At 46.5% G+C, this 12,001-nt stretch overlaps 1 protein-coding gene across 2 annotated transcripts in view; it reads right to left on the bottom strand.

Annotated features, from left to right (window-relative positions):
- LOC124134156 (BTB/POZ domain-containing protein 3-like) overlaps positions 1-11,398 on the bottom strand; it is a 30,322-nt gene extending 18,924 nt beyond the window's left edge. The window contains exon 1 of one of the 2 annotated variants that reach the window (XM_046498835.2): positions 11,315-11,398. The gene's annotated coding sequence lies outside the window, so the exon portion shown is untranslated. Of the gene's footprint in view, positions 1-11,075 lie in introns of both variants that reach the window. The other variant, XM_048403717.1, reaches the window with a different exon arrangement.
- Positions 11,399-12,001: the final 603 nt, after the last annotated feature.

The following is a 12,001-nucleotide window of genomic DNA, read 5'->3' as shown; positions in this document are numbered from 1 at the left end:
TTGTGTGTGTCAGTGATGAAGCAGGAAGACATGTCTCTGTGTGTTTGTGTAGACCCAGGGAGACATGTCCGTGTGTGTTAGTGTAGGAGCAGTAAGACATGTCTGTGTGTGTCAGTGATGAAGCAGTAAGACATGTCCGTGTGTGTCAGTGATGAAGCAGTAAGACATGTCCGTGTGTGTTAGTGTAGGAGCAGTAAGACATGTCTGTGTGTGTCAGTGATGAAGCAGTAAGACATGTCCGTGTGTGTTAGTGTAGGAGCAGTAAGACATGTCCGTGTGTGTTAGTGTAGGAGCAGTAAGACATGTCTGTGTGTGTCAGTGATGAAGCAGTAAGACATGTCCGTGTGTGTTAGTGTAGGAGCAGTAAGACATGTCTGTGTGTGTTAGTGTAGGAGCAGTAAGACATGTCTGTGTGTGTTAGTGTAGGAGCAGTAAGACATGTCCGTGTGTGTTAGTGTAGGAGCAGTAAGACATGTCCGTGTGTGTTAGTGTAGGAGCAATAAGACATGTCTGTGTGTGTCAGTGATGAAGCAGTAAGACATGTCCGTGTGTGTTAGTGTAGGAGCAGTAAGACATGTCTGTGTGTGTTAGTGTAGGAGCAGTAAGACATGTCCGTGTGTGTTAGTGTAGGAGCAGTAAGACATGTCTGTGTGTGTTAGTGTAGGAGCAGTAAGACATGTCCGTGTGTGTTAGTGTAGGAGCAGTAAGACATGTCTGTGTGTGTCAGTGATGAAGCAGTAAGACATGTCCGTGTGTGTTAGTGTAGGAGCAGTAAGACATGTCTGTGTGTGTTAGTGTAGGAGCAGGGAGACATGTCCGTGTGTGTTAGTGTAGGAGCAGTAAGACATGTCTGTGTGTGTTAGTGTAGGAGCAGTAAGACATGTCCGTGTGTGTTAGTGTAGGAGCAGTAAGACATGTCTGTGTGTGTTAGTGTAGGAGCAGGGAGACATGTCCGTGTGTGTTAGTGTAGGAGCAGTAAGACATGTCTGTGTGTGTCAGTGATGAAGCAGTAAGACATGTCCGTGTGTGTTAGTGTAGGAGCAGTAAGACATGTCCGTGTGTGTTAGTGTAGGAGCAGTAAGACATTTCCGTGTGTGTTAGTGTAGGAGCAGTAAGACATGTCTGTGTGTGTCAGTGATGAAGCAGTAAGACATGTCCGTGTGTGTTAGTGTAGGAGCAGGGAGACATGTCCGTGTGTGTTAGTGTAGGAGCAGTAAGACATGTCCGTGTGTGTTAGTGTAGGAGCAGTAAGACATGTCTGTGTGTGTCAGTGATGAAGCAGTAAGACATGTCCGTGTGTGTTAGTGTAGGAGCAGTAAGACATGTCTGTGTGTGTTAGTGTAGGAGCAGGGAGACATGTCCGTGTGTGTTAGTGTAGGAGCAGTAAGACATGTCTGTGTGTGTTAGTGTAGGAGCAGTAAGACATGTCCGTGTGTGTTAGTGTAGGAGCAGTAAGACATGTCTGTGTGTGTTAGTGTAGGAGCAGGGAGACATGTCCGTGTGTGTTAGTGTAGGAGCAGTAAGACATGTCTGTGTGTGTCAGTGATGAAGCAGTAAGACATGTCCGTGTGTGTTAGTGTAGGAGCAGTAAGACATGTCCGTGTGTGTTAGTGTAGGAGCAGTAAGACATGTCTGTGTGTGTCAGTGATGAAGCAGTAAGACATGTCCGTGTGTGTTAGTGTAGGAGCAGTAAGACATGTCTGTGTGTGTTAGTGTAGGAGCAGGGAGACATGTCTGTGTGTGTCAGTGTGGGAGCAGTAAGACATGTCCGTGTGTGTGAGTGTAGGAGCAGGGAGACATGTCCGTGTGTGTTAGTGTAGGAGCAGTAAGACATGTCCGTGTGTGTTAGTGTAGGAGCAGGGAGACATGTCCGTGTGTGTTAGTGTAGGACCAGGAAGACATGTCTGTGTGTGTCAGTGATGAAGCAGTAAGACATGTCCGTGTGTGTTAGTGTGGAACAGGGACACATGTCTGTGTGTGTTAGTGTAGGAACAGTAAGACATGTCTGTGTGTGTTAGTGTAGGACCGGGGAGACATGTTTGTGTGTGTCAGTGTGGGAGCAGGAAGACATGTCTGTGTGTGTTCGTGTAGGACCAGGGAGACATGTCTGTGTGTGTTAGTGTGGAACAGGGAGACATGTTTGTGTGTGTCAGTGTTGGAGCAGGAAGACATGTCCGTGTGTGTTAGTGTAGGATAAGGAAGACATGTCTGTGTGTGTTCGTGTAGGACCAGGGAGACTTGTCCGTGTGTGTTAGTGTGGAACAGGGAGACATGTCTGTGTGTGTAAGTGTAGGAGCAGGGAGACAGGTCTGTGTGTGTTCGTGTAGGACCAGGGAGACATGTCCGTGTGTGTAAGTGTAGGACCAGGGAGACATGTCTTTGTGTGTAAGTGTAGGAGCAGAGAGACAGGTCTGTGTGTGTTCGTGTAGGAGCACTAAGACATGTCTGTGTGTGTTCGTGTAGGACCAGGGACACATGTCTGTGTGTGTAAGTGTAGGACCAGGGAGGCATGTCTGTGTGTGTTAGTGTGGAACAGGGACACATTTCTGTCTGTGTTAGTGTAGGAGCAGGGAGACATGTCTGTGTGTGTTCGTGTAGAGCCAAGGAGACATGTCTGTGTGTGTTAGTGTGGAACAGGGAGACATGTCCGTGTGTGTAAGTGTAGGAGCAGGAAGACATGTCTGTGTGTGTTCGTGTAGGACCAGGGAGACTTATCCGTGTGTGTTAGTGTGGAACAGGGAGACATGTCTGTGTGTGTAAGTGTAGGAGCAGGGAGACAGGTCTGTGTGTGTTCGTGTAGGAGCAGGGAGACATGTCCGTGTTTGTAAGTGTAGGACCAGGGAGACATGTCTTTGTGTGTAAGTGTAGGAGCAGGGAGACAGGTCTGTGTGTGTTCGTGTAGGAGCAGGAAGACATGTCTGTGTGTGTTCGTGTAGGACCAGGGACACATGTCTGTGTGTGTAAGTGTAGGACCAGGGAGGCATGTCTGTGTGTGTTAGTGTGGAACAGGGACACATTTCTGTCTGTGTTAGTGTAGGAGCGGGGAGACATGTCTGTGTGTGTTCGTGTAGAGCCAAGGAGACATGTCTGTGTGTGTTAGTGTGGAACAGGGACAAATTTCTGTCTGTGTAAGTGTAGGAGGAGAGAGACATGTCTGTGTGTGTTCGTGTAGAGCCAAGGAGACATGTCTGTGTAAGTGTTGAACAGGGACACATGTTTGTGTGTGTAAGTGTGGAACAGGGACACATGTTTGTGTGTTTCAGTGATGAAGCAGTAAGACATGTCTGTGTGTGTTAGTGTGGAACAGGGACACATGTTTGTGTGTGTAAGTGTAGAGCCAAGGAGACATGTCCGTGTGTGTTAGTGTGGAACAGGGACACATTTCTGTGTGTGTTAGTGTAGGAGCAGGGAGACATGTCTGTGTGTGTTAGTGTGGAACAGGGACACATTTCTGTCTGTGTAAGTGTAGGGGGAGGGAGACATGTCTGTGTGTGTTCGTGTAGAGCCAAGGAGAAATGTCTGTGTAAGTGTTGAACAGGGACACATGTTTGTGTGTGTAAGTGTGGAACAGGGACACATGTTTGTGTGTGTCAGTGATGAAGCAGGAAGACATGTCTCTGTGTGTTTGTGTAGACCCAGGGAGACATGTCCGTGTGTGTTAGTGTAGGAGCAGTAAGACATGTCTGTGTGTGTCAGTGATGAAGCAGTAAGACATGTCCGTGTGTGTCAGTGATGAAGCAGTAAGACATGTCCGTGTGTGTTAGTGTAGGAGCAGTAAGACATGTCTGTGTGTGTCAGTGATGAAGCAGTAAGACATGTCCGTGTGTGTTAGTGTAGGAGCAGTAAGACATGTCCGTGTGTGTTAGTGTAGGAGCAGTAAGACATGTCTGTGTGTGTCAGTGATGAAGCAGTAAGACATGTCCGTGTGTGTTAGTGTAGGAGCAGTAAGACATGTCTGTGTGTGTTAGTGTAGGAGCAGTAAGACATGTCTGTGTGTGTTAGTGTAGGAGCAGTAAGACATGTCCGTGTGTGTTAGTGTAGGAGCAGTAAGACATGTCCGTGTGTGTTAGTGTAGGAGCAATAAGACATGTCTGTGTGTGTCAGTGATGAAGCAGTAAGACATGTCCGTGTGTGTTAGTGTAGGAGAAGTAAGACATGTCTGTGTGTGTTAGTGTAGGAGCAGTAAGACATGTCCGTGTGTGTTAGTGTAGGAGCAGTAAGACATGTCTGTGTGTGTTAGTGTAGGAGCAGTAAGACATGTCCGTGTGTGTTAGTGTAGGAGCAGTAAGACATGTCTGTGTGTGTCAGTGATGAAGCAGTAAGACATGTCCGTGTGTGTTAGTGTAGGAGCAGTAAGACATGTCTGTGTGTGTTAGTGTAGGAGCAGGGAGACATGTCCGTGTGTGTTAGTGTAGGAGCAGTAAGACATGTCTGTGTGTGTTAGTGTAGGAGCAGTAAGACATGTCCGTGTGTGTTAGTGTAGGAGCAGTAAGACATGTCTGTGTGTGTTAGTGTAGGAGCAGGGAGACATGTCCGTGTGTGTTAGTGTAGGAGCAGTAAGACATGTCTGTGTGTGTCAGTGATGAAGCAGTAAGACATGTCCGTGTGTGTTAGTGTAGGAGCAGTAAGACATGTCCGTGTGTGTTAGTGTAGGAGCAGTAAGACATTTCCGTGTGTGTTAGTGTAGGAGCAGTAAGACATGTCTGTGTGTGTCAGTGATGAAGCAGTAAGACATGTCCGTGTGTGTTAGTGTAGGAGCAGGGAGACATGTCCGTGTGTGTTAGTGTAGGAGCAGTAAGACATGTCCGTGTGTGTTAGTGTAGGAGCAGTAAGACATGTCTGTGTGTGTCAGTGATGAAGCAGTAAGACATGTCCGTGTGTGTTAGTGTAGGAGCAGTAAGACATGTCTGTGTGTGTTAGTGTAGGAGCAGGGAGACATGTCCGTGTGTGTTAGTGTAGGAGCAGTAAGACATGTCTGTGTGTGTTAGTGTAGGAGCAGTAAGACATGTCCGTGTGTGTTAGTGTAGGAGCAGTAAGACATGTCTGTGTGTGTTAGTGTAGGAGCAGGGAGACATGTCCGTGTGTGTTAGTGTAGGAGCAGTAAGACATGTCTGTGTGTGTCAGTGATGAAGCAGTAAGACATGTCCGTGTGTGTTAGTGTAGGAGCAGTAAGACATGTCCGTGTGTGTTAGTGTAGGAGCAGTAAGACATGTCTGTGTGTGTCAGTGATGAAGCAGTAAGACATGTCCGTGTGTGTTAGTGTAGGAGCAGTAAGACATGTCTGTGTGTGTTAGTGTAGGAGCAGGGAGACATGTCTGTGTGTGTCAGTGTGGGAGCAGTAAGACATGTCCGTGTGTGTGAGTGTAGGAGCAGGGAGACATGTCCGTGTGTGTTAGTGTAGGAGCAGTAAGACATGTCCGTGTGTGTTAGTGTAGGAGCAGGGAGACATGTCCGTGTGTGTTAGTGTAGGACCAGGAAGACATGTCTGTGTGTGTCAGTGATGAAGCAGTAAGACATGTCCGTGTGTGTTAGTGTGGAACAGGGACACATGTCTGTGTGTGTTAGTGTAGGAACAGTAAGACATGTCTGTGTGTGTTAGTGTAGGAGCAGTAAGACATGTCCGTGTGTGTTAGTGTAGGAGCAGTAAGACATGTCCGTGTGTGTTAGTGTAGGAGCAGTAAGACATGTCTGTGTGTGTCAGTGTGGAACAGGGACACATGTCTGTGTGTGTTAGTGTAGGAGCAGTAAGACATGTCTGTGTGTGTCAGTGATGAAGCAGTAAGACATGTCCGTGTGTGTTAGTGTAGGAGCAGGGAGACATGTCCGTGTGTGTTAGTGTGGAACAGGGACACATGTCTGTGTGTGTTAGTGTAGGAGCAGTAAGACATGTCTGTGTGTGTCAGTGATGAAGCAGTAAGACATGTCCGTGTGTGTTAGTGTAGGAGCAGTAAGACATGTCCGTGTGTGTTAGTGTGGAACAGGGACACATGTCCGTGTGTGTTAGTGTAGGAGCAGTAAGACATGTCTGTGTGTGTCAGTGATGAAGCAGTAAGACATGTCCGTGTGTGTTAGTGTAGGAGCAGTAAGACATGTCTGTGTGTGTTAGTGTAGGAGCAGTAAGACATGTCCGTGTGTGTTAGTGTAGGAGCAGTAAGACATGTCCGTGTGTGTTAGTGTAGGAGCAGTAAGACATGTCTGTGTGTGTCAGTGATGAAGCAGTAAGACATGTCCGTGTGTGTTAGTGTAGGAGCAGTAAGACATGTCTGTGTGTGTTAGTGTAGGAGCAGGGAGACATGTCTGTGTGTGTCAGTGTGGGAGCAGTAAGACATGTCCGTGTGTGTTAGTGTAGGAGCAGGGAGACATGTCCGTGTGTGTTAGTGTAGGAGCAGTAAGACATGTCCGTGTGTGTTAGTGTAGGAGCAGGGAGACATGTCCGTGTGTGTTAGTGTAGGACCAGGAAGACATGTCTGTGTGTGTCAGTGATGAAGCAGTAAGACATGTCCGTGTGTGTTAGTGTGGAACAGGGACACATGTCTGTGTGTGTTAGTGTAGGAACAGTAAGACATGTCTGTGTGTGTTAGTGTAGGAGCAGTAAGACATGTCCGTGTGTGTTAGTGTAGGAGCAGTAAGACATGTCCGTGTGTGTTAGTGTAGGAGCAGTAAGACATGTCTGTGTGTGTCAGTGTGGAACAGGGACACATGTCTGTGTGTGTTAGTGTAGGAGCAGTAAGACATGTCTGTGTGTGTCAGTGATGAAGCAGTAAGACATGTCCGTGTGTGTTAGTGTAGGAGCAGGGAGACATGTCCGTGTGTGTTAGTGTGGAACAGGGACACATGTCTGTGTGTGTTAGTGTAGGAGCAGTAAGACATGTCTGTGTGTGTCAGTGATGAAGCAGTAAGACATGTCCGTGTGTGTTAGTGTAGGAGCAGTAAGACATGTCCGTGTGTGTTAGTGTGGAACAGGGACACATGTCTGTGTGTGTTAGTGTAGGAGCAGTAAGACATGTCTGTGTGTGTCAGTGATGAAGCAGTAAGACATGTCCGTGTGTGTTAGTGTAGGAGCAGTAAGACATGTCTGTGTGTGTTAGTGTAGGAGCAGTAAGACATGTCCGTGTGTGTTAGTGTAGGAGCAGTAAGACATGTCTGTGTGTGTCAGTGATGAAGCAGTAAGACATGTCCGTGTGTGTTAGTGTAGGAGCAGTAAGACATGTCTGTGTGTGTTAGTGTAGGAGCAGTAAGACATGTCCGTGTGTGTTAGTGTAGGAGCAGTAAGACATGTCCGTGTGTGTTAGTGTAGGAGCAGTAAGACATGTCTGTGTGTGTCAGTGATGAAGCAGTAAGACATGTCCGTGTGTGTTAGTGTGGAACAGGGACACATGTCTGTGTGTGTTAGTGTAGGAGCAGTAAGACATGTCTGTGTGTGTCAGTGATGAAGCAGTAAGACATGTCCGTGTGTGTTAGTGTGGAACAGGGACACATGTCTGTGTGTGTTAGTGTAGGAGCAGTAAGACATGTCTGTGTGTGTTAGTGTAGGAGCAGTAAGACATGTCCGTGTGTGTTAGTGTAGGAGCAGTAAGACATGTCCGTGTGTGTTAGTGTAGGAGCAGTAAGACATGTCTGTGTGTGTCAGTGATGAAGCAGTAAGACATGTCCGTGTGTGTTAGTGTAGGAGCAGTAAGACATGTCTGTGTGTGTCAGTGATGAAGCAGTAAGACATGTCCGTGTGTGTTAGTGTAGGAGCAGGGAGACATGTCCGTGTGTGTTAGTGTGGAACAGGGACACATGTCTATGTGTGTTAGTGTAGGAGCAGTAAGACATGTCTGTGTGTGTCAGTGATGAAGCAGTAAGACATGTCCGTGTGTGTTAGTGTAGGAGCAGGGAGACATGTCCGTGTGTGTTAGTGTGGAACAGGGACACATGTCTGTGTGTGTTAGTGTAGGAGCAGTAAGACATGTCCGTGTGTGTCAGTGATGAAGCAGTAAGACATGTCCGTGTGTGTTAGTGTGGAACAGGGACACATGTCTGTGTGTGTTAGTGTAGGAGCAGTAAGACATGTCTGTGTGTGTCAGTGATGAAGCAGTAAGACATGTCCGTGTGTGTTAGTGTGGAACAGGGACACATGTCTGTGTGTGTTAGTGTAGGAGCAGTAAGACATGTCTGTGTGTGTTAGTGTAGGAGCAGTAAGACATGTCCGTGTGTGTTAGTGTAGGAGCAGTAAGACATGTCCGTGTGTGTTAGTGTAGGAGCAGTAAGACATGTCTGTGTGTGTCAGTGATGAAGCAGTAAGACATGTCCGTGTGTGTTAGTGTAGGAGCAGTAAGACATGTCCGTGTGTGTTAGTGTAGGAGCAGTAAGACATGTCTGTGTGTGTCAGTGATGAAGCAGTAAGACATGTCCGTGTGTGTTAGTGTGGGAGCAGGAAGACATGTCCGTGTGTGTTAGTGTAGGAGCAGTAAGACATGTCCGTCTGTGTTGGTGTAGGACCAGGGAGACATGTCCGTGTGTGTTAGTGTAGGAGCAGTAAGACATGTCTGTGTGTGTCAGTGATGAAGCAGTAAGACATGTCCGTGTGTGTTAGTGTGGAACAGGGACACATGTCTGTGTGTGTTAGTGTAGGAGCAGTAAGACATGTCTGTGTGTGTTAGTGTAGGAGCAGTAAGACATGTCCGTGTGTGTTAGTGTAGGAGCAGTAAGACATGTCCGTGTGTGTTAGTGTAGGAGCAGTAAGACATGTCTGTGTGTGTCAGTGATGAAGCAGTAAGACATGTCCGTGTGTGTTAGTGTAGGAACAGTAAGACATGTCTGTGTGTGTCAGTGATGAAGCAGTAAGACATGTCCGTGTGTGTTAGTGTGGGAGCAGGAAGACATGTCCGTGTGTGTTAGTGTAGGAGCAGTAAGACATGTCCGTGTGTGTTAGTGTAGGAGCAGTAAGACATGTCCGTGTGTGTCAGTGTGGGAGCAGGAAGACATGTCCGTGTGTGTTAGTGTAGGAGCAGTAAGACATGTCCGTGTGTGTTAGTGTAGGAGCAGTAAGACATGTCCGTGTGTGTCAGTGTGGGAGCAGGGAGACATGTCCGTGTGTGTTAGTGTAGGAGCAGTAAGACATGTCCGTGTGTGTTAGTGTGGGAGCAGGAAGACATGTCCGTGTGTGTTAGTGTAGGAGCAGTAAGACATGTCCGTCTGTGTTGGTGTAGGACCAGGGAGACATGTCATGGTGTGTTAGTGTAGGAGCAGTAAGACATGTCCGTGTGTGTTAGTGTGGGAGCAGGAAGACATGTCCGTGTGTGTTAGTGTAGGAGCAGTAAGACATGTCTGTGTGTGTTAGTGTAGGAGCAGTAAGACATGTCCGTCTGTGTTGGTGTAGGAGCAGTAAGACATGTCCGTGTGTGTTAGTGTAGGAGTAGTAAGACATGTCCGTGTGTGTTAGTGTAGGAGCAGTAAGACATGTCTGTGTGTGTTAGTGTAGGAGCAGGAAGACATGTCTGTGTGTGTTAGTGTAGGAGCAGTAAGACATGTCTGTGTGTGTTAGTGTAGGAGCAGGAAGACATGTCTGTGTGTGTTAGTGTGGGAGCAGTAAGACATGTCCGTGTGTGTTAGTGTAGGAGCAGTAAGACATGTCTGTGTGTGTTAGTGTAGGAGCAGGAAGACATGTTTGTGTGTGTCAGTGTGGGAGCAGCAAGACATGTCTGTGTGTGTCAGTGATGAAGCAGTAAGACATGTCCGTGTGTGTTAGTGTAGGAGCAGTAAGACATGTCCGTGTGTGTTAGTGTAGGAGCAGTAAGACATGTCCGTGTGTGTTAGTGTAGGAGCAGTAAGACATGTTTGTGTGTGTCAGTGATGGAGCAGGAAGACATGTCTGTGTGTGTTAGTGTAGGAGCAGGAAGACATGTCTGTGTTGGCAAGTGTGGGACCAGGAATACATGTCTGTGTGGGTAAGTGTGGGACAGGGAGAAATGTCTGTATGTGTTTGTGTAGGACCAGGGAGACATGTATGTGTTTGTGTAGGACCAGGGAGACATGTATGTGTTTGTGTAGGACCAGGAAGACATGTCTGTGTGATAGTGTAAGATCTGGGAGACATATCTGTGTTTCAGTGTAAGACCAGGGAGAAATGCTTGTTTGTCTTAGTGTGTGGCCTGGGATACATGTCTGTGTGTGTTTAAGTGCAGCGTATCATGGTCGGTTCTCCGAGCACGACCTGTATGTGCGCCCTGCACGGAATCTGCTGTCTAGTGTGACACACGCACGGTATGACTCACCCCGCGGCCACGTCCGCGTCTCATCTGCTGCTAGGTATCCTCAGTCGTCAACGTAATCGATTATTGTAGAAAGGGTTGAATGCAAATATATGCACATTGTAAAGAAATACAACAGCGTAGGAAAAATATAATTTTTGAACGCCTTATTCTGTTTCCATATGTTTTCAGCACATTGTATATACAAAGTATCGTTTTGCCATTAGAATGATATCTAATTAGTTATTACTTAGGGGGAAAAGACATTCCGTAAAAACTGAAGCATGCATGATTTGAGACTTTGGTATTTGGTACATGCTGAGAGCATTCCGCATGCAAAGGTGCGAAAACCCGTAAACTGATCAAAATAATGAATGCTTGCAATACGCTACCAACGGCACCTGTTGAGATGGTGCGTGTGGTGTGTGTATAGTTCCCCTCGTATGTCATTATAAGACATTGCACTGTGGTGTAATACGAATATCAAGCACGTCCCTCGTGACTTGACACTGAAGACGAACCTTGGCGAATCCATGTGTGCATCCTTTCAATCAATCTATATGGAGCACAAGAATACGACACAGGTAGCAACAAATATATAAGAGAAGACGACATGGATGGTGTTGTGACAATGTGATTGTAATCATCCTGAAACTGTAATATGACTCACATCACTGCTCCGTGTGGCGGCTGGTACTATATAGTCACTGGTAACACGGCCGTCAAACAGGAGACCGCCATGCGGCAAGATATCGATGATACAACAGCTAGTTCATTACAATATACAATGAATCATGGTGGTAGAACGTTGAATGACGACACAACTACAGTACGTCTTACCTAGGTGTTGACGGTGTCTGGGGGAGCTAGTGGTATAGAGGGGCGAGTGAATTCCAACAGATCTGTAAATGGACTTAGATCGATAACCAGACTACCAGGAAGCCACCGGATTGGCAAACAACAATAACTAGGCCTGTGCTACAAGTGGGGATCTAACCCTCAGCCTGAGCACGCCAGCCATAGTTGTCTGATTCCTACACATTCTGTAATTACAGGGGATGATGAAAGCCAAGAAATACCTTTCAGACCAGTAATTATATCTGGCCGGCATCGTGCTCCTATCTCGTGTCCTGGAAGTCAGCACTGGGCATGTCACATGATGGTCACGTGGTCCAAATCTGCAACCAATCATATCGATTTTTCAGCAGTGCGCCCCAGGTTCCGCTAGGTCCGTGGTTGAAAGCTGACATTGGGTTTACTGCGAATGGGATGTGCATGATGGAAGATGCGTAAGTGCTTTATCACTCCGAGGTTCCCAAGTGTCGCTGTAGCCTCAGTAGAATTATCAATAATATAAAACAATACTAGAATATACATATTTGGTGACGGATTGAAAGTACTGACTACCCTGCAACATTGCTAGCGGTTCTGATTAGATTAGATTTTAAAGACTTTGTATACTTTCAATGTACATCTTGTAAAAAAACGAAATATGGAGTATGTTTTTTTGTACATGATATTTAATATGCATAAAATCGATTGGGATTGAGCTATTTCAGTTTTTAATAAGCCATCTTCTACTTTCTTATGTTCAATGCATGTCATGATGTTTGAAACTCTATATAGATATTGTAATGTGAGTTGTGTTTCTGTCCATTTCGTGTTGGCGGATAATTCGGATTCCAATCAAATACTAATGCCAAACTAAATATTCTAATTAGCTCCCCACACATCAAACTGACGTGATGGCAAATAATAACAGTTGA

The sequence above is a fragment of the Haliotis rufescens genome, unplaced genomic scaffold, assembly GCF_023055435.1.
Source record: "Haliotis rufescens isolate VD_foot unplaced genomic scaffold, xgHalRufe1.0.p SCAF_1, whole genome shotgun sequence".
NCBI classification, from domain to species: domain Eukaryota; kingdom Metazoa; phylum Mollusca; class Gastropoda; order Lepetellida; family Haliotidae; genus Haliotis; species Haliotis rufescens.
The sequence above is the reverse complement of the archived record's forward strand: the minus strand, read 5'-3'. Positions and strand labels throughout refer to the sequence as shown.